At 42.4% G+C, this 23,216-nt stretch overlaps 1 non-coding gene across 1 annotated transcript; it reads right to left on the bottom strand.

The window, feature by feature from the left end:
• Positions 1 to 5,091: 5,091 nt before the first annotated feature.
• LOC132638951 (small nucleolar RNA R71) lies at positions 5,092 to 5,197 on the bottom strand. The gene has a single exon (XR_009582006.1). It is a non-coding gene; the product is annotated as a small nucleolar RNA R71 (small nucleolar RNA).
• Between the last annotated feature and the right edge of the window lie 18,019 nt (positions 5,198 to 23,216).

Genomic DNA, 23,216 nt, shown 5'->3' with positions numbered 1-23,216 from the left:
CTAGAGTTGCTAAAAGACTATGATGTTGAGATCCTGTACCACCCCGGAAAGGCAAATGTTATGGCTGATGCTCTTAGCCGTAGGTCGATGGGAAGTCTAAGTGATGTACGACCAGAAAAGAAAGAGATGGCCCATGAGCTTCAACAGCTAGCTAGCCTAGGAGTCCGAGTAGTGGACTCAGGTAGCAGCAGAGCTACTATTCAGAATTCAGCAGTTTCATCGCTAGTAGCGGAAGTAAAAGAGCGACAATATGAGGATCCCATGCTAATGCAATACAGAGATACACTCCCTCAGAAAGAGGAGTCATCGTTTGATATTTCAGGAGACGGAGTTCTCCGATGCCGAGGCAGATTATGTGTCCCTGATGTGGCAGGTCTATGCCACCAGATTTTGAGAAAAGCTCATTGTTCTCGTTATTCTATCCACCCCGGAACAACGAAAATGTATCATGATCTTAAGTCTATGTATTGTTGGAATGAGATGAAGAAAGATATAGCGAAATTCGTAGCTCAATGTCCCAATTGTCAACACGTGAAAATTGAACACCAAAAGCCGGGCGGATTGTTGTAAGCTATAGAAATCCCAACTTGGAAGTGGGAAGTGATTAACATGGACTTCATTACAGGCTTACCCCGTTCTCGACGTAAGTATGACTCCATATGGGTGATTGTGGATAGACTCACTAAGTCAGCCCATTTCTTATCGGTCAGAACGACCTATTTGGCAGAAGATTATGCAAGGCTTTACCTTAAAGAGATAGTGAAACTCCATGGCGTACCAGTATCTATTATTTCTGACAGAGGGACTCAATTTACAGATAAGTTTTGGAGGTCTTTCCAAGAGGGTCTAGGGACCCAAGTGCGCCTTAGCACGATATTTCACCCACAGACCGATGGGCAAGCTGAACGTACTATTCAGACCCTCGAAGATATGTTACGGGCATGCATGATAGACTTTGGAGGAAATTGGGATGATCACTTACCACTCATTGAATTTGCCTATAATAATAGTTACCATTCCAGCATTCAAATGGCACCGTATGAGGCTTTATATGGGCGAAAGTGTAGATCCCCGATTGGGTGGTTCGAAACAGGAGAGGCTCAGTTGATAGGGCCGGACTTGGTTCAACAAGCTATAGAAAAGGTCAAGCTCATACAAGGTCGGTTGCTAGCGGCTCAAAGTCGTCAAAAGTCTTATGCGGATAATCATCGAAGGGACTTGGAGTTCGAAGTGAGAGATTGGGTATTCTTGAAAGTGTCGCCGATGAAGGGCGTTATGAGATTTGGCAAAAAGGGGAAACTTAGTCCCCGGTATATTGGGCCATATGAAATTGTGCGCAAAATTGGCAAAGTGGCCTATGAGTTAGATCTACCTCCTGAGTTGGAGTCAGTCCATCCAGTATTCCACGTCTCGATGCTTCGAAAATGTATTGGAGATCCTACTAGGATCGTCCCAGTGAATGATGTTCAAGTGACAAAAGTTGTCTTACGAAGAAATACCCATTGCCATATTAGATAGGCAAGTACGAAGGCTTAGAAACAAAGAAGTGGCCTCAGTTAAGGTTCTATGGAGAAGCAGTAAACGAGAGGAAATGACGTGGGAAGCAGAAGAAAGTATGCGATCCAAATACCCACATTTATTTCAGCCCTTGGAAGAAGTCCAAGATGAGACGTCAAGATCATAAGGTATGCATGTTTTCATTTTATGCTTTTAGGTCGTGTGTGGCCAAATTTTTATGCTATTATGTTGTGGCCCTGTGAGGCACCGATATTATGGAATGTTCTGGCCGGATGGTAGTGCCATATTATAGGGGAAACTCTGGCAAAATATTTATAGAATCCCCGAAGACTTTAACATTCGAGGACGAATGTTCTTAAGGGAGGAAGAATGTTACACCTCGGAAATTTTTCCGTTGGTACGAAAGCGAATGAACTAGTGATGAAAATGAGTGCATGATGTCCATGAGCAAGAAACGACGTTTGATGACCTTAGGCGAGATTTCGAAGGTATCCGATGTGAGATGAGAAAGTTGGCTAAGTTAAGATGAGATATAAGGTGAGCAATGCATGTGCATGGATGCGGGTGATTAAAATGAGAAGTCTAAGAAATATGGGAAGTTGCAGAATTGGAACTGCCCAGTGGTCGTAAAGTGCTAGGATGGACCGTAAACTGGTATATGGTCCGTAAACTAGCAGGTCGTAAACTGCCATGCAGAACTTCAACTTTCTGCCAGTGGAGGAAATGGTAAAATACGACCAGGTTTACGGACCGTAAAGTGATTTACGGACCGTAAACCATGGTCGTAAATCACCATGGTTGCAGCCTAAGCTTCTGGTTTTTGAAAAGGTTAAAGACGACCGCGATGGACGAGCCGTAAAGTGGAATACGTGGTCGTAAACTCAGTTTACGACCACTGTTCACCTCAGCACAAATTTTGCAAGTCATTAAATAAAGGGACCAACACTTGTTTTATTTCATTACAACATTACACCACTTCTCTCTAAAACCTCTCTCTACATTTATTATACAAGTTTTCAAGGATATTTGAGTATCAACAACATAAAACAGGGTGAATCAAGAGTAAGAACATCATCAAAGATCATCTAGGTCAAGAAATCCAAATGGAGAAAAACTAGGGTTTTGCTCAAAGTGGAGTATTATCAACCAAAGCTTGTTCCTACAACTTCTAAGGTAAGATTCATGATTTTTACATGATGTTTAAGGTAATGAAGAGTTGAAATACATGGATTGTAGAAAATATGGTCAAGTAGGTCATGAATGATGAATAGTGACATTTTGAGGAATAGTTTGAATTGAATCATGAATGTTATTGTGTTGTGATATGAATGTATTATAAATGGTACTAAGATCATGAACTAGACACTTTAGACGAATGGACTAAGTTGGATGTTATGACCATAAATATGGGTGAATTAGAGGCAAATTAAGGAATCTAGATAATGTGGATAATGTGAATGACTAATGGCCATTGTTATGATATTAATGAAGGTATAGACGCTAGCATTGGAAGGAAACGTGCAAGTGTAGAATAGTCCGACAAAAAGGTATGTAAGGCTAACCCTTCTTTCATAAGGCATGGTTCCTTGGCCAAACTCTTAAATCCTCTATATGAGTATGTTGTAATCAAATGATTGACATTCCGAGCTCATAAGCTCACGATCCTCGATATGTACTATGCACCCCATATGACGAGTAAGCATAAGATATAGATGTAGCGAAAATGATGATGATAGTGATGGCGATGATAATAATAATGATGCAAAAGGTGCCTACAGGCTATTATACTTATATGTGCCTATAAAGGGCTATAATGACACCCCGAGCTTATAACGCCGGGTAGGATATATGTATATGAATATGTATAAAGTATGTATACAATTACGAAACGCGCGCACACCTCTGCAGATGGTACGGATAACCCTGAAGCCTTGGTAGGGCCAGGTATGAGTAACCTTGAGCCTTGGTTGGCCAAGTATGTATGAAACACCGATCCTATGAGGTCGGGTATGCTATGTATATGAAATGACTATGTATATAATATGAATATGAATGTGACAAGACTATGTATAAGAATACGAATAAGGACATGTATACGAATATGAGCACAAGTATGGTATGAGTACTATTATGGAATACGGATGATGACGTAGGTGTACAAATACGTATGAAAAATGGAAAGTCCTACGAAAGGCAGGTAAGTGCTATGACGATGATATTATTGTCTCCCCTCCTATGCTATTTCATATGTTGTTCATTATGCTTATATATAGATGTTGATCATGCTTTACATACTCAGTACATTCTTCGTACTGACGTCCTTTTGTTTGTGGACGCTGCGTCATGCCCGCAGGTTCACAGGGAGACAGACTTGATCCATAGCTGCTTATTCAGAGATTGCATAGCAGAGCTCCATTTCTTTCGGAGCCGTAGCTTTTGGGTACTTATTCATTTGTGTATATAATTATGGGCATAGCGGGGTCCTGTCCCGCTCATGTGATATGTCATACTATCTTAGAGGCTCGTAGTCACGTGTATATGTTTAGATATGTCTGGCCTTGTCGGCCCATGTTTTGTATATCATTTTGTCGGCCACGTTGGCCCATGTACATTTGATGTGGCCTAGATGCCAATTACGATATAATGGTAATGTCGCCCAAAGGGGGCCAGTTTGATGAATGAAAGGAAATGTATGTTTAACTATGTGGCTCACTTAGATGTAAGCATAAGAGTAAGTTAAGAGGGTGCCCGGGTGGGCTAGCACCGGGTGCTCGTCGCGGATCCCTAGTCGGGTCGTGACACAGCTACTAACTTGTGCAAAAACCCTAGCCACAATGCTCAAGTATTCTTGAAATCTACCAACCCTAGGAAACCTTCTAACACATGAACACTTGATTTCTTGCTATTTAATCTTTATAATCCCTTGGGTTTGGGTGTAATATATTGGGAGAAGGGTTTTGGAGCTTTAGAGAGTGTAGAAGAAATGTGGGAAATGAAATGAAGTGAGGGTCGTCCGTCCTTTATAAAATAAAATGTGACCCGACCCGGTTTATACGGCCTAGTATATGGGCTGTATAATTTATACGGTCTTTATATCAAGCCGTATATTTCCACCAGGCTTCACCCTTTTCTGGACCAAACCTACGGACCATTATACGGGCCGTATAATTTATACGGTCCGTACATATGGCCGTATAACTGGAAAAATTCTGGTTTTCGTTCTCGTCGACTCGTTTGACTTCCAATCCTCATGGAACCTTCTTGACACTTATATAACACTTCGTTAACCATACTATAGGCCCTATAGCAGCCCTTCAAGATATTACTAAATAAATGTTAACTCAATTGTAGCGGAAACCTTTCCGAACATGACTTACATTTCACTTCCTTCAACATACTAAACTTCACATATTCGTATAAGTTCAAAATCTTATGGTATGAACCTTAAGCTATCTAATACTTCCCGTAATCTCATAAGGATTTAATAATCACCTTAATCTCACATTATCCTATCCACAAGGCAACACATACGGAATTTCCGAGGTATAACATATCCCCCGAGTAAAAGAGCTGAAATTCATGATCAGATTTTCGAGTTCAAACAACGTAATGGGGAACAACTTTTTGAAGCTTGGGAGAGGTACAAAGAATATTTGGATAGGAGTCCAAACCATGATTTTCCAGAACATATTTTGAATGAGAAGTTTTACAGAGGTTTAGATCCTTTGACCCAAGCGATAGACAATAATGTTGCCAGCGAGTGTTTCATGAATAAGTCATATGCTAATATTACTGATATACTTGATCGATTGACTGCACATAGCCAAGATTGGCACTCAAGTAATTCTGATGGGCTATCACTTGGAACACCGTTGATTCAAAACATTGTGAAAGTTAGTCAGGAAATGCAGTCGACATTGGCACAATTAGCCACTAGTCTCTCTTTACTGACAAAGAGGCTTGATGAGAGGGAATCGAAGAAGGTGAATGTGTGTGAAGATATCTCAGGCATGCCGCCTGGAATGTACCAATGCCAAGAAGGTCCATATCAAGAGGGCTCCCCTCCGCCAATTGAGAATGTCCAATATGCAGATTATATAGTGAAAGGGGATATTCCTGGGCCAATTCAGAGATACTGGAGACCTCAACAAGGGCATGGTGCAAACAACCAAGGGAACTACAACAAAAACCAAAGGAACTACAATAACAACTATGGTGGACTGAACCAAGGTAGATACAACAACAACAATGGTAACTTCGGGAACAGAAGTTCCAACCCTTACATTCCACCAAAAGTGCAGTCTAATGATCAAGGTAGTTCGAGGTTGGAGTCAATGCTTGAAAAAGGGTTGGCAAGTGAGATAAACACTGAAAAAACATTATCTGGGCTATCATAGATAGTAGTATCTCATTCAGCAGTTATTCAAAATCTTGAACAGTACATGCGTGATCTTTCTAGAGAACAACATCTTGCTAGAAAAAGTGGGCTTCATAGTGATACTATTCCAAACTCGAAGCATGGTGGGGGCGTGGAACATACTTTTTCTATTGGCACGAGGAGTGGTAAAGTGCTTCAAGGTGTTGACAAGAAGGTGGTTGATCTAGATCCGATTATTGAGGAAGCAGAGGTGCATTCTGATGTGCCTATTATTGATGAGGAAGTCCGTGGTGAAGAAACAATTGTTGATATTCTAGAAGTTTCTTCTGATACAGGGGAACACACGATAAAAGGGGCTCTTCGTCCTTTGACTCAGATGTACAAAGCAAAGCCTCCCTTTCCTCAGAGGTTGAAAAAGAAGAATGATGATGCTAAGTATTAGAAGTTCTATGATCAGTTGAAGTAGTTAACAGTGAATTTTCCATTCTTAGATACTATCAAAGAGATACCCGGATTTGCTATGTTTGTGAAAGACCTGCTTACGAAGAAAAGGTCTGTTCAACATGAGACAGTGAATTTAACTCATCGTGTAAGTTCAATTATTTCTTCCACCACAGTTCAGAAGAAGGAAGATCCGAGGGAGTTTACCATTCTATGCAATATTAGGCCTCATGCATTTGCCCGTGCTCTGTGTGATAATGGAACGAGTATCAACTTAATGCCCCTTGCTATTTTCAAACAATCTGGATTGGGGACTCATAGACCGACTTCTATGCGATTGCAGATGGCAGACAGATCTATCAAGAAGCCAGTTGGGGTTATAGATGATGTGTTGGTACAAGTGGGTAAGTTCATGTTGCCTGCGGATTTCGTGATTTTGGATTGTGCAGTGGATAGAGATATTCCATCATCTTGGGAAGACCGTTCCTTGCTACGGGTAGAGCGCTTATAGACTCTGAAAATAATGAAATTAAGTTCTGAGTGAATGATGAAGAAGTGACTTTCCAAGTAAGCAAGGGGCTGAAGTTGCCAAGTGCTTATGAGAATATCTCGGTTATTGATTCGTTTGATGGGATTGATGATGCTGTCGAACATAAAATGGAAGAAGAAAGTCTAGGAGAAGCTCTTGTTGCGATTCTGATGAACTTTGATGCTTGTGATATGGAGGGCTACGTGGAAAATATAAATGCGCTTGAGGGTCTAGGTTCCTACACTTACCACCCAAGAAAGCTTGATCTTGATCTTGCAAATAGAACTACTCCACCAGCTAAGCCTTCGATTGTTGAGCCACTAAATCTTGAGAAGCAGCTTCCATCACACTTGAGGTATGAGTTCCTTGGTCCAAACAAGACATTGCCAGTGATCGTTTCAGCATTATTGACTGAGGAACAGATTGAACGATTAGTGGAGCTTTTGCGCGAGTACAGACGTGCTATTCATTGGACCATAGTAGACATTCCAAGTATTCCTTCTGGTATTTGTGAGCATAAAATTCAGCGAGAAGAGGACAGCAAGCTGAGTGTTGAACATAAGCGGAGATTGAACTAGAACATGCAAAAAGTCGTGAAGAAAGAGATCATAAAGTGGTTAGATGCTGGGGTAGTGTATCCGATTGCAGACAGCAAATGGGTGAGTCCTGGTCAATGTGTACCAAAGAAAGGAGGTATCACTGTGGTGTTTAATGCAAAGAATGAGCTGATTCCCACTCATACATTTACTGGATGGCGTGTTTGCATAGACTATAGGAAGTTGAATACTGCCACTTGTAAAGACCATTTTCCCATGCTGTACATTGATCAGATACTAGATAGGTTGGCCAGGAGGTCTTACTATTGATTCCTAGATGGTTACTCGGGCTATAATCAGATCAACATTGCCTTAGAAGATCAAGAGAAGATGACTTTTACTTGTCCCTATGGGACGTCTGAGACAGCCGAATGCCCTTCAGGCTGTGTAATGCACCAGTCTCTTTTCAGAATTGCATGATGTCGATATTTTCTGACATGGTAGAGGACTTCTTAGAGGTATTTATGGATGATTTCTCTGTTGTAGGCGATTCGTTTGATGATTTTCTTGGCCATCTAGGTCAAGTGTTGAAAAGATGCGAGGAGACAAATCTAGTGCTAAATTAGGAGAAGTACCACTTTATGGTGAAGGAAGGGATCATCCTCAGTCACAAAATCTCTGAAAAGGGATTTGAGGTAGATCAAGCAAAGATAGATGTGATTACAAAACTTCCTCCACCCATCTCAGTCAAAGGTTTCTGAAGTTTCTTGGGATATGCAGGGTTCTACAGGCGCTTCATCAAAGATTTCTCTAAGATTGCTAACCCGATGTGCAAGCTTCTTGAAAAAAAAAGGCTAAGTTTGTATTTGATGACAATTGCCAAAAGGCGTTTGATGAATTAAAGGAGCGCCTCACTACTGCTCCTGTTATTGTTACTCTTGATTGGTCCTTGCCTTTTGAGTTGATGTGTGATTCTAGTGGTTTCGCGATTTGTGCTGTGCTTGGCCATAGGCGCAATAAAATTATGCACCCGATCTACTATGCTAGTAAGACACTTAATGTGGCACAAATGAACTACACGGTGACTGAGCAAGAACTGCTTGCAATAGTATATGCTTTTGAGAAGTTTTGGTCCTATTTGCTAGGGTCCAAGGTTATGGTGTACACTGACCATGCTGCATTAAGGTATTTGATGGCAAAGAAGGAAGCTAAGCCGCGACTGATTCGTTGGGTCCTTTTGTTACAAGAGTTTTATTTCAAGGTAAAAGATCGAAAGGGATCCGAAAATCAGGTTGCAGATCATCTCTCTAGGCTTGAGGAAATTGGGGTACTAGCAGAAGAGCTAGATATTGAAGATTCCTTTCCAGATGAGTACGTTTTGGAGGTTTCTATGCAAGTGGCACCCTGGTATGCGGATTTTGCCAATTACTTGGTGACTGGTGTCATTCCTGACGAGATCAAATCTTATCAGAAAAATACTTATTTAGAACTTGCACCGATAACATTATTCGGCATTGTGTCTCAGAAAGTGAGGTATTGGAGATTTTGAAGGCTTGCCACGACTCTCTAGTTGGAGGACATCATAGTGGTACGACGGCTGCTGCAATGTTTCTCAAATGTGGTTATTATTGGCTTACTCTCTTTCATGATGCTAATTAGATGGTGCGGTATTGCGATCAGCGCCAAAGGCAGGGGAATATTGGTCGGAGGTAAGAGATGCCTACGAGCTTCGTAATGGAAGTTGAAGTGTTCGATGTTTGGGGAATTGATTTTATGGGTCCCCTTGTAAGCGCTGGTGGCATGAAATATATCTTGGTGGCTGTTGATTATGTTTCTAAATGGGTAGAAGCGGTGGCTTTACCTAATAACAAAGCCAAGAGTGTCATGGGGTTCTTGAAAAAGAACATATTTACTCATTTTGGTATCCCAAGGGCGATAATCAGTGATGGTGGTGCTCACTTTTGCAATAGAGCCTTTGCAGGATTGATGGAGAAGTAATGAGTCAAGCATAGGGTTGCAACCCCTTATCATCTTCAGACAAGTGGGCAAGTTGAAGTCTCTAATCGGGAGATAAAGAGTATTTTAGCAAAAACAGTGAATGCGAACAGAACTGATTGGGCTCGCAAGCTAGATGATGCTCTATAGGCTTACCGGACTGCCTTCAAGACTCCTATTGGGACTTCGCCTTTCAAGCTAGTTTTCGGTTAAGCATGCCACCTACCAGTTGAACTTGAACATAAGGCCATGTGGGCCTTGAAGAAACTAAACATGAATTGGGAAGAAGCGAACAAATTCAGGTTGTTTCAACTCAATGAGATGAATGAGTTCAGCTATCAGGCCTACGAAAGTGCAGCTTTATACAATGAGAGGATGAAGCAGTATCATGACAAGAAGATCCTGAAGCGGGAATTCTACAAGGGTGACCCTATCCTGCTGTTTAATTTTAGATTGAAACTGCTACCGGGTAAATTGAAATGACGGTGATCAGGTCCCTTTTAAGTAGTAAGTGTCTCACCCTATGGAGCAATTGAATTGAAGTCCGGAGATGGAACTCGGACATTTAGGGTGAACGGGCAAAGGGTGAAGTACTACCATAGTAGGGGATAGAATTATTGACCGATATCGGTTGAAGCACCTGGGAACGAAAGATGAATCAGCGAGTCCCGACCAAGAGTAAATTGGTAACACCGTCGTGCTGCGACGTTAAATCAAGCTCTTCTTGGGAGGCAACCCAAGTTTAAAATTCTGTAATTTTGTTTCTGTAGGTTTTAGTATTTTTTTTTAAATTGTTTAACGGGTGTAGAGTGCGCAGGAACTGAAACTCAAAAAACCAGCAAAGTTACACCAGAGCACAAAGACGGGCCATCGACATGTCGACGGACCGTCAATGTACAAGGACGGTATGCCGAGTTGGACTTCTGAGAGTTAGCAACTGCTACTTTATAAGTAATTAAGTCGACGGCCATTTCGACCAACCGTCGACATGTTCGACGACGTCGTCAAAGTGCTCGTCAATAGGTCAACACCCTATAACTTTGCTGGTCGTAACTACGCTTTAACGAGTCGACGACTCACCAAAAAAATTCGAAAAACAAATATGCAGAGTGAAACAGTTGCGTTTTTTTAAAAAGAAGTAGCGGGCAGAGAAGTTGTAATTACAAACTCCCACATACCGCCTTTCACGCTCCCTCAAACACTCTATTTCCTAAATTCCCTCCATAAATCCCCACTAATCCCTCCACATTCCTTCACTCATTAAAACTCCCAAAACCCCTCATTCTCTCACCACAGCTGAAAACCACAACCCTCTACCCTAGTTGCGAAAATCTGCTACCTGGTTGCTTAATTTTTAGTCAAGTTTTCTTCAAGGTTTCTTTCTACATCAGGTATGTGAATGAATTTCGGCCTTCTCTCGGTTTTAGTGTTGTTATTTGTTCCAAAATTGCTAAAGAAAGTGCCTAGGTTTCCTAAATTAATTGCAAAGTTGGATTAGGGCACCTAGGCTGTCTCTGATTGTAATAAAGTTAGTTGGGGGAGTTTAACTGGGATAATTGTGTGATATATGTGGTGTTAAATGCTAAGTGTAGAAATTATGACTTAGGGTTTGAAATTGTTGAATGAAATCCATGCTTAAATTTGCAAATTTGTGAAATTATGGTTGGGATAAGGGAATTTGGTATTACTGTTGTTAGTAGGACCCGTGGGGACGAGAATATTGTTCCCCCATTGAGTCGGCGGCCATTTTGATCAACTTGTTGGTTCATTATGCCTGCCAATGGTCCGTAAAAGAGGAATTCTGTTAAAAATATAACTTGAGGAGTGAAGTCTAAGTAACTCCAACGGGTTGGAGGGTATTTCGATTAAAAATCTCGATTTGATATCGTTATACCCACCAACGAAACCCGGATACTTATCGACGGTCAAAAAGGGTTAAAGAAGAGGGTGAAGTCTGAGTAACTCGAAGCCCCAAAACCCCAAATGTGCTTAGTAATGAAATGTTGGTTTTCTGATTGACTGCGGTTAAAAGCGCGAAACCAAACCACAATCTGTAATTGTTGGTTGCTGCTGCCAGGACCGTAAATATGTCGACGGTACCGTTGACGGACCGTCTTTGTACAAAGATGGTACAGTCGAGCTATTTAACGGTCCATCGATAGGTTCGACGGTCTGCAGACTAAAAACATCAGAGAACCTAATTTTTTTTCAAAATGCCACTATATCTTGGTTTCATTCGTACGGATTAACTATATTTTGATTTTTGATGATTATAGGTATGGCGCCACCCAAGTTGACTACTACCCGAGGGGGTGGCTCGAGGCAAACTCAAAGAACAACGGGTCGAAGGAGGCCCAATGGCGAACCCACACTTAGAGACGAAAGATCAGATGATGAGCCTGAGGTTATGCCCGTGAAGAAGAATAGGGCTACTCCTCACTCGTGGAACAGGCAGGTCACTGTACCGGCTCCTACTTCTCCCAGTCTGACGAGAAGGAATCATCTACATTTGGGTCCGGATCCGAAGAGGAAGGTTCGGAGGCCGCATCTGGAGATGCCTCACCTGCTGCACGGGCACAGTCTACTGAGGATACTGCTCAGTCTTCTTAGGCACCTTTTAGATCCCAGACCCATCAGAGCTCATAGCCTGATGATTATGAGGAGTGTACTGATACTGATGCTGAGGCGGCTAGGGTTCGGGAACTTAGAAGCAAGAGGCTTGAGGATCGTTTCACTGTTGAGGGTGCTAGATAGCTGTATGAGTATGGCATTGAATTGAAAGGTGATGACACCCAGCATGAGAACCGCGCCATAAATGAAGAGCGGCGGATCAGTTCTGAGGGGTTAGAGATCTTACCCAGGGCAAGAGAGCTCATTCACCATTATCAGCTAGAGTTTATGCAGGAGCTGCCTGGGGATTATTGCTCGATTTTGGTCCGAGATATATGCCGCATATGGGGCCTTGAACAGGAAAGTCAGAAAGAGGTGCCAAAAACTGCGAGAGTTAGAGCCGCTCAGAGAGGTTAAGATCAGAGGGGTGAGTGTTGATATATCTGCCCAGGCCATCAACAATGTATACTTCGGTGATAATTACACCGCCCCGAGGCAGACAATTGAGTTGGAAGACAAGTTGCTTAGATGCAAGGAGCAGTCCGTCATGGACTGGGTAGCTACATCGGTTTGTCGTCCGAGCATGAGGGCTGAGTGTACTAACTTGGACAAGCAGATAGTGAAGAGATGGTTGACATTAGAGGGCAAGTTTTGGCGGAACGTGGTGCATTTGCGGCTTCTCCCCACTCAAGTCGATAATGCACTGACAACTGACAGACAGGTTGTTGTTGTCGCATTGATGTCAAGATATCCAATTAATTTTGGGGCTTTGGCGAGTACTGAGATTCAGTTGAGGGCCTCCCAGCCCAACACTTCACTGATATATCCCTGTCTGATTACAGAGGTTGTTCGGAGGTCACAGGTGCGTGTTTAACCATGATATCGACCACTAAATTATAACTTCGTCAGTTTATTCTGTAGAAAAGAGCAAGAAAGAGGCCATCGATGATGGCCAAGGGGAAGCAGATAGGTTCCCAGTGGCACTTGGAGGGGTACCTCTACCTCAGGAGCTGGTTCATCCAGGGGCCGCGGGTGAGACTCTACATAGGAGTTAACCGCCACTGCTACCCCTATTAATGAGACTGTCCAGGCTGCAGATTGTAAGATTCCAGCTACTAATATTGGTGATGATTCTGTTGAGACTCAGACTGCTATTCCTGAGCCACAGACTCCAGCTACACAGCCAGCGGGCCCAGCTGCACAGCCCCAGGGTACTGCCAAAATTGATCCCTATGCTTTCTCGATGGACAACTTTAGGAAATTTGCAAAACAGGCAGCTACAGCGGACCAGCAGTCGAAGATCATAGTGGCCTAGCTAGATGATTATGTGAGATCGAGAGTGGACGAGGCAGTAGAGCTTGTGAGGTCGACACTGTCAGCTCGTCTAGATGGGTTTGAGATTACATTGATAGCATTGGAGATGGCCCGCCCGACCACTTTCACTGATGCTTTGAGGGTAGAGTTGGAGCATCTTAATGCTGATGTTTTATTGTTAAAGGTTCATGATCCGAGCCTAGTAACAGCACCACCGTCTGTTGTGGAGGAGATTGAGAAGGAGCTTCCAGTGGTGCAGTTAGTTGCGCCTACCGCTGCAGGTAGTCGGGGAAAGAGGAAGAGAGTGGCCCGTGATGAGGAGGAGGTGCGAGAGAGCACTAGCACTAGAAGTCCGAGTTTAGAGGAGCAGCAGTTGGCAGAGGCCATTCACAGATCGCTCATGGAGAATGTCCAGTTTGGGACTAGGGGAGCCACCTCGAGCAGTGCTCCCATTGGCGAGACATATCCACCATCCCTTCCTACTCCAGTGCCCATGCCTACGGGCACCACTACTGATGTTGCTTCTAACGCTGCTACAGAGCCTGTTGTTGGTGCTGTTGCACCACCTGATGCCTCGCAGACCGATGAGTCGCGAGATAAGCCACGCGCCTAGTGCGTCATAGGTGTTCCTACTCTCTGGTTTTACTTTTACTGCATTGGGGACATTGCAGATTTTTTTAGTTGGGGGTGGGAGTATTTGATTTGTTTATATTTTATATATATGTTTAGGACCCCCTCGGCATTTCTTTGCCATGGTTCTTTTCCTGAGGGGTTTACTTGTTGTTGTACCTGGAATGTTTAGGTCATGTTTAGATAAAGTAGAGTAATGTTGACTTATGTGGTGGTGGTTTGATTAGCTTAGGGCTGTCCTGTTTTGATTTGAGAAAAAAGTACTCCTCTCCGAAAATTTTGAAAAAATGGACTTTGTTGTTTAATTGACATTCATGCTTCTTTGTGTGACATTTAGATTATTGGGTTACCTTGTGTGCGGAATTATAGCAGGGCGACTAATGTGTTGACAATTCTGATGCCATGCGTTGTGAGGTTTAGTAGATATATTCTCTAGTTGTGTATGTAATCTAGAACTTGCCTGGTTAGTCATGCCTGCATTCTAAAGATAAGTGAAGCTGTGAAATGATCTTAGGCCTTGTTTGTGTTAGGAACCCCTATTTAGCCTAAATATAATCCTACCCATAGATTAATATCCTTTGTTAGCCATTTTGAGCCTTAAAACCTATTCTCTGACTAGCCGTAATAAGCTGATACCCGTTCTGAATATCCATCTCTTTACACCCGGTCCCTCTTTTGGCACTAAAATAATAAGATTGAGGCTAAACGCCTTAGTTGGGGGTGATAGGTGGAATAAGGGGAACATGAGGCGTAAGCCTAAAGTGGGGTAGAAGTGAATTGCCTAGTAAAAGATATCGGTGTTGATTAGTGTAGAAAAAGAAAAAAAAAATAGAAAACAAGAAAAAAAAAGTTATATTGAAGTAGAATAGCAATAAAACCACACTAAGGCAATAAAGAGAAAAAAAAAAAGGAAGAAAACAAAAGGCGAAAAGGGTAGTGTTCAAGGAGGGTGGGTCACAGTTATCCAAATATCTATCATACCCATCCCCGAGCCTACATTACAACCTTGAATAAAGTCCTAGTGTGATCACAGCCGAACTGTCCAAAGTCAATGAAAATAAGGCAAGCTTATGGTAATTGCATGCATAGCTAGAGAATTTCCTTGTGAGTTGTCATGACCTAACCTGAGGGCCATGATGGGCACCAGTGCTAACCCACTCGGGTACCTCTTATCGTACATTCAGATTCACATCTAGGTGGACCACATAGCTTATTAATGGATGCTATACATCAATAACGCTAAATTCGTTAGGCAACAACACATTTATACCATCATTGACAACTATGCCCACATCAATATACAAAAGCCGACGAGGCCATCAAGACATCTAACTATATACAACTATCTACGAGCCTCTAAGAAGAGTAGGTAACATCATATAGGCGGGACAGGATCCCGCCGTTCCCATGTATGTACACAAAAGAATAATGCCAAAAGCTGTAGCTCCGGATGAAATGGGGCTCCTCTAAGCAGTCCCTGAATAAGAAAGCTATGGATCAAGCCTGTCTCCCTGGCCACCTGCGGCCATGACGCAGCGTCCACAAACAAAAGGACGATAGTACGAATATTGTACTGAGTATGTAAAGCATAATCAACATAATAATAGAAGCATAAGAGACAACATAAGAAACAACATAAGATGGGAGAATCGGGAGATAGTAAAGTCATCATCATTACTTACTTACTTACTTGTCTTTCATAGGGACCTTCCACTTCTAAAGCATGCTCGTGTACATACATACATATACAATCGTGTTCGTATTCATATTCGTATCCATACCATACCCGACCATGAAGCTTCAGTGTTTCGCATACCCAGCCATGACAAGGCTCGGTGATCATACATACCTGGCCCTACAAAGGCTCAGTGGTATCCGTACCCAACTACAGTGGTGTGCGCGCATTAGGTATCATACCCGACCGTGTAAGCACGGTGTTACATAATAGTCACACATACTTAGACACATATACTTAAGAGTCCATAAATATCATCAACATCATTACCGTTATCGTTTTTGTCGTGTCTATCCTTGGAGGATCAACTATCATATAAAGGATGCAATGGAATCATGAAAGTATCGAGGATCATGAGCTTTAGTAGCTTTGGAGATAGAATCATTTGGAGGACATTATAGAACTCATAAAAGGATATACATAGCCAAGGAACCATGCCTTATTGGAAGTAGGCTTAGCCTTACATACCTCTTTGTCTTCTCAACTATCTAACGATCACCGTGGAAGCTTGAATAATCAATATTTAGAAGGATTCGTACAATGGTTAAACCTTAATGATACTATTAAATTCAAACTATAATTCATAGTCTAATGAAAAATTGGGCAGCATTTCCCCTATTTCGTCAACTTCCACCATATCACAAAACAACTCCCAACAACCACAATAACATCCATAATACGCTCATAATATGAAATTCAAGTAATCACATTACACTAAGCTTTCAATATTCACCCCCATGTTCAACTCATACTAGCAATTTCATACCCATTTTAGCACATTTTCATATAATGCTTCTTCATCAGTATTATTACCTTCCATAACATGGTTAAATTCATATCATACTAAGAATCATGGCTACATATAGATTACTACTCGTAAACATCATAAAAGCTACATTTAGACTTCATTTTCTACTTTCTTCCTCTACCCTAGTCTATCAACCTCTACATAGTCCAAATAACATGAAATGATCATAATAATTACCTTTGATTGTGTAGGAATAACCCTTGGATAGAGATACTTCACTTGAAGAAAAACCCTAGCTTCAATCCATAAAGTTTTCTTGACTCTAGCAACCCCTAAGAGCTTCCTTATACTTGATTCCCTTAGATTAATGATATGAGCCTTGGATCTTCTTTGGATTCTTGTATATGAAACATATGGAATGTTCTAGAGACTTGGAGAGAAGTGGAGAAGTGTTAAAATGAAAAATAATGAAGTGGGATCACATTTATAGACTTGAAAATAACTCAACCCGTTAGGTGTTATACTGACACTTATACGGTCCGTATAACATTGTACGGTCCGTATAAGTGGCTGTGGTTCACCAACAGGAAAAACATCTTCCTGCTACTGGTTATACGGACCCCTTATACGGACCGTATTAAGTTATACAGACCGTATAAGTGGTCGTATAACTCCACTTACCTGAAATGGTTTCCGTCGTTTCGTTCGACCTCCAATCCTTATGGAACCTTTTTGACACTTGTTTAACACTTCATTTCCAGTCTAAGGAGAGTTACAACTCTTCTTTAAGACATCATTAATTCAACATTAGCTCAGTATTTTACGAAACTTTTCCAAAACACCACATATACTTTGCCCTTCTTAAGGAACTTTCTCCTCTTACTTCCAACATCTTTGAAATCTTAACTAGGATCGTTAAATAAACTTTCTTACTTATAGAAACATCATATTCGTCTCACCCTGCATTAGTCTAGCTATCATATGACGACATGAAGTTCTTCCGAGGTGTAACATTCTTCCCCCCTTAAGAACATTCGTCCTCGAATGTTAGGTTCTCGGGGATTCTATAAAAATTTCGCCAGAGTTTACCCTATAATAGGGCACTACCATCTTGCACAGCAACCCAAAATACATCGCCTCACAGGGCTATGATAACAACGACAATTACCATGGCCACACACGACCAAGAAACATCAAGAAAAGCAGTACATACCTGAGGACAATGGCGTCTCTACCTGAGTCTCCTCTGAGGGTGAAATTAAATGTGGGTACCGGAATTTCATGTCTTCTTCGGCTCCTAAGTCATTTCCTCTCTATTATCATTCTTCCATAAAACTTTAACTGAAGCTACCTCTTTGGTTATGAGCTTTCGTACTTGCTTATCTAAAATGGCAATGGGGAATTCTTCATAAGACAATTGCTTTGTAACTTGAACATCATCTGTTGGTACTATTCTACAAGGATCTCCAATGCACTTACGAAGCATTGATACATGGAAAACTGGGTGAACTGACTCCAACTCAGGAGGTAGATCTAATTCGTAAGCCACTTTACCTACTTTGCGCATAATCTCATAAGGCCCAATGTACCGGGGACTAAGCTTCCCCTTTTTGCCAAATCTCATTACGCCCTTCATCGGCGACACCTTTAAGAATACCCAATCTTTTACTTGGAACTCTAAGTCCCTTCGACGATTGTCCGTATCAGACTTTTGACGACTCTGAGCTGTTAATAATCGATCCTGTATGAGCTTAACTTTCTCTATAGCTTGCTGGACCAAGTCTGGCCCTATCAATTTAGTCTCTCCTATCTTGAACCACTTAATTAGGGATCTGCACTTTCGCCCATATAAAGCCTCATACGTCGCCATTTGGATGCTAGAATGATAACTATTATTATAAGAAAACTCAATAAGCGGTAAATGATCCTCCCAACTACCTCCAAAATCCAATACACATGCCCGTAGCATATCCCCAAGGATCTGAATGGTACGTTCGGCTTGTCCATCCGCCTGTGGGTGAAATGTTATGCTAAGGCTCAAATGAGTCCCCAAACATTCTTGGAAAGATTTCCAAAAATTTGTTGTAAATTGAGTCCCTCTATCGGAGATAATAGATACTGGAACACCGTGAAGCCGCACTATCTCTTTAACATAAAGCTTTGCATAATCTTCTGTTACATACGTAGTTCTGACCGGTAAGAAATGAGTTGACTTCGTAAGTCTATCCGCAATCACCTATACATAATCATACTTACGTCGGGAACGGGGTAAGCCTGTAATGAAGTCCATGTTAATTACTTCCCATTTCCAAGTTGGAATATCTATGGCTTGCAAAAATCCGCCCGGCTTTTGGTGCTCGATTTTCACTTCCTGACAGTTAGGACATTTAACTACAAATTCAGCTATATCTTTCTTCATCCCATTCCACCAATATACAGATTTAAGATCATGATACATTTTTGTTGCTTTTGGGAGGACAGAATAACGGGAACAATGGGCTTCTCTCAATATCTGGTGGTGTAGACCTGCAATATCGGGGACACACAACCTGCCTCGGCATTGGAGAACTCCATCTCCAGAAATCTCAAATGATGACTTCTCCTTATGAGGGAGTGTATTTCTGTAATGACCTAGCACGGGATCCTCATACTGGCGTTCCTTCACTTCCACCACTAACGACGAAACCGCTGTATTTTGAATGACAGCTCCCATACTACCTGAGTCCACTACTCGAACTCTTAGGCTAGCTAACTGCTGGAGCTCACGATCTATTTCTCTTTTCTCTGGCTGCACATCGCATAAACTTCCCATGGATCTACGGCTAAGAGCATCAGCCATAACATTTGCTTTTCCGGGATGATACAGGATGTCAACATCATAGTCTTTCAATAATTCCAACCACCGCCGTTGCCGCAAATTCAATTCTTTCTGCTTGAAGATTTACTGAAGGCTCTTATGATCTGTATAAATATCCACATGGACACCATACAAATGATGTCTCCACATCTTTAATGCATGAATCACTGCAGCCCATTCAAGATCATGGGTTGGATAATTCTTCTCATGTTTCCGTAACTGTTTTGAAGTATACACAATCACCTTACCATGTTGCATTAACACACAGCCTAGCCCAACGCCTGAAGTGTCACAATACACAACATAGCCTTCTGATCCTTCTGGAAGTGTTAGGACTGGGCAGAAGTTAATCTATCCTTTAGCTTAATCTATCCTTTAGCTCTTAGAAACCACGCTCACAAGCATCTGTCCATTGAAATTTGGCTGATTTCTGGTTAAATTCGTGAGCGGTGCAGAAATAGAAGAAAAGCCTTCTACGAACCTCCTGTAATAACCTGCTAAGCCCAAAAAACTACGAACCTCCGTAGGAGTTGTGGGCCTTGGCCAAGTCTTCACGGCCTCAATCTTCTGGGTATCTACCCGAACACCATCGACTGAAATGATATGCCCCAGAAAGGTCGCTGAGTTCAATCAAAACTCACACTTAAAAGATTTGGAAAATAATTCTTGAGTTTGAAGAACTCTAAGAACGGTACACAAATGATCCACGTGTTCTGCCTTGAACCTAGAATACACCAAGATATCGTCGATGAATACAATCACAAATAAATATAAGAAGGGCCTGAACATGTTGTCCATCAAATCCATAAATACTGCCTGTGCATTAGTTAGCCCAAATGACATCACTCGGAACTCAAAGTGGCCATATCTTGTTCTAAAGGCTGTCTTAGGGATATCTTTCTCCCTAACTCTCACTTGATGATACCCGGATCTCAAATATTTCTTTGAAAACCATTTGGCACCTTGCAATTGATCAAATAAGTCGTCAATCCTTAGATATTTGTTCTTGATCGTCACTTTATTCAGTTGCCGATAGTCAATACACATTCGCAAGGAGTAATCTTTCTTTCGTACAAACAACACGGGTGCTCCCCACGGGGATGAACTAGGCCTAATAAAGCCTTTCTCGAGCAAGTCCTTCAATTGCTTCTTCAACTCTTTCAACTCTGCGAGAGCTATTCTGTAAGGAGGGATAGCTATGGTCTTTGTATCTGGTAGCACATCGATAGAAAAATCAATCACCCGCTCTGGAGGGAGGCCTGGAAGCTCTTCCGGGAACACATTCGGAAACTCATTCACCACGGGGACAGACTGAAGAGCTTGCGGTTCAGCCTCTACATCTTGAACCCGAACTAGATGGAAAATACAAGCTTTTGTGATTATTTTCCTTGCCTTAAGATAGGAAATAAACCTACCTTTTGGTGACGCAATATTCCCTTTCCATTCTAAAACTGGTTCTCTCAGAAATTGGAGGCGAACCATTTTCACTCTACAATCAACATTGGCATAGCAAGAAGCCAGCCAATAGATACCCATGATAACATCGAAATCCGTAATTTTTAACTCATGTAAGTCAACCATAGTACGATGGTCACAAATCACAACTACACAATTTCTGTATACTCGACTAGCTATTACCGGCTCACCAACGAGGGTAGATACCTCAAAAGGTTTGATTGTTTCCGTTTTAACCCCTAACCGACCCGCCATATATGGAGTAACATATGACAATGTGGAGCCTGGGTCGATCAAACCATATACATCATGAGAAAATACCGATAATATACCTATGACGACATCGGGAGAAGACTCAAGATCCTGGCGTCCAGCCATATCATAAATACGGTGCTGAGGACCGCTAGAACTGGGGGCTCTCCCCCTACCTCTACCAAGGATAACTGGCACATGTGAACCTGGCCCCATAGGGCGTATAGATGATGAAGATCCGACTATTGATCCTGAAGGCTGGGTCCTACCCCTACCACCAACCGAGGGCAATCACGTACGATACGGCCTGGCCGACCGCTTGCGTAACAAGCCTCTGAACCCAATCGACACTGGCCCCAATGTAACTTCTCACACTGGGAACATCATGGCACGGGTGGCCTCGCCTTACCCGAATTACCCCTGAACTGAGAACCTGAAGCCTTGAAACTCTAACTCGGTCCGGAATAAGTAGATCTATCAAATCTCTGGCCTGTAAATGGTGGAGGCGCACTAGTCATAGCATGGCTTTAATATCTAGAAAACTGTTGTCTCGGCCTGCCCCTAAACTCACTCGCCGGACCTGAAGATCTAGCCCTCTTGTTATACCCTCTATCACGCTCACGCTCACTTCTTTGCTGTTGTTGGCTTTCCCTAAATTCTGGGCATGGGCTTGAATGTGCAAGATATCCATATTGTCCTGAAGGGATGCGGTCAAGCAACTATCCATCAAATGTGGCCCTAGGCCTCCCACAAATCGGTGCACTCGATCACCCATTTCCGCTACCATGGTCGAAGCATACTTAGACAAGGAATTGAAGCGGAGACTATACTCTAAAGCACTCATGCTCCCTTGCCTAAGATTCAGGAATTTATCGGCTCTTGCCCGCCGAACCTCTGGAGGTATGTAATGTCGGAGGAAGGCATCCACAAATTCTTGCCATACCGGGGGAGGTGCATTGGCTCCCCGTGAAGCCATCCAAACTACATACCAATGAACCGCGACATCCCTCAATCTATAGGATGCTAACTCCACCGATTCAATGTCTGAAGCATGCATTAACCGAAGTGTCCTCAATATCCCATCAATAAAATTCTGAGTGTCCTCTTCCGGCTTTGATCCAAAAATTCCAGAGGGTTCAAGCTAATAAAATCACGGGCCCTCGCACTAACAGCCTATCACCTTGCCCTGTACCTTGCCGCTGAGTCTGGGCGGCAACCAACTAAGTAAGCAAATGAATGACCGCTTTTACATCTTAGCCCGAAGCATCCGGTGGAGGAGCTGGAGGTGCTGGAGCTGGGGCTAAGGCTCCCTCAGAAATAGGCACTGAATGGGAGGACTGAGATCGAGCCACATTCTGGGAATCACCCTCCTCAATATCCGTTGGCGGTGCTCTTTCAGCCCACTTTTCTGCCACTATCTTGCCCTTTTGGGCTGTCGTAGCCTTTCTCTTTATAGGCATTTTTGAAATACATAACACACAGTTAAGGAAAGAGAAGTCTTTATATCATAGCTCTAACACACGATATTATGAAAAAAGAAGGTCATTTATTCCTAAAATGCCCGCCGCCTCCTGTTTATAAGCGTGGCGCGCAACACACCCATAAAGAAGACTCTACTAGAAACGGCTCGTAGACATACCCTAGGAAAGAACTGCTCTGATACCACTTTTGTCACGACCCGACCTGAGGGCCATGACGGGCACCCGGTGCTAACCCACCTGGGTAACTCTTATCGTACATTCAGATTCACATCTAGGTGGACCACATAACTTATTCATGGATGCTATACATTAATAACGCTAAACTCATTGGGCAATAACACATTTATACCATCACTGACAACTATGCCCACATCAATATACATAAGCCGACGAGGCCATCAAGACATCTAATCGTATACAACTGTCTACGAGCCTCTAAGAAGAGTAGGTAACATCATACAGGCGGGACAGGACCCCGCCGTGCCCATGTATGTACACAAAAGAATAATACCAAAAGCTGTAGCTCCGGATGAAATGGGGCTCCTCTAAGCAGTCCCTGAATAAGAAAGCTATGGATCAAGCCTATCTCCCTGGCCACCTGCGGGCATGACGCAACATCTACAAACAAAAGGACATCAGTACGAATATTGTACTGAGTATGTAAAGCATAATCAACATCATAACAGGAGCATAAGAGACATCATAAGAAACAACATAACATGGGAGAATCGGGAGAT

The sequence above is a fragment of the Lycium barbarum genome, chromosome 4 (genome assembly GCF_019175385.1).
Source record: "Lycium barbarum isolate Lr01 chromosome 4, ASM1917538v2, whole genome shotgun sequence".
In the NCBI taxonomy this organism is placed as follows: Eukaryota; Viridiplantae; Streptophyta; class Magnoliopsida; order Solanales; family Solanaceae; genus Lycium; species Lycium barbarum.
Note: the sequence above shows the minus strand (reverse complement) of the source record. Positions and strands in the feature narration are given on the sequence as shown.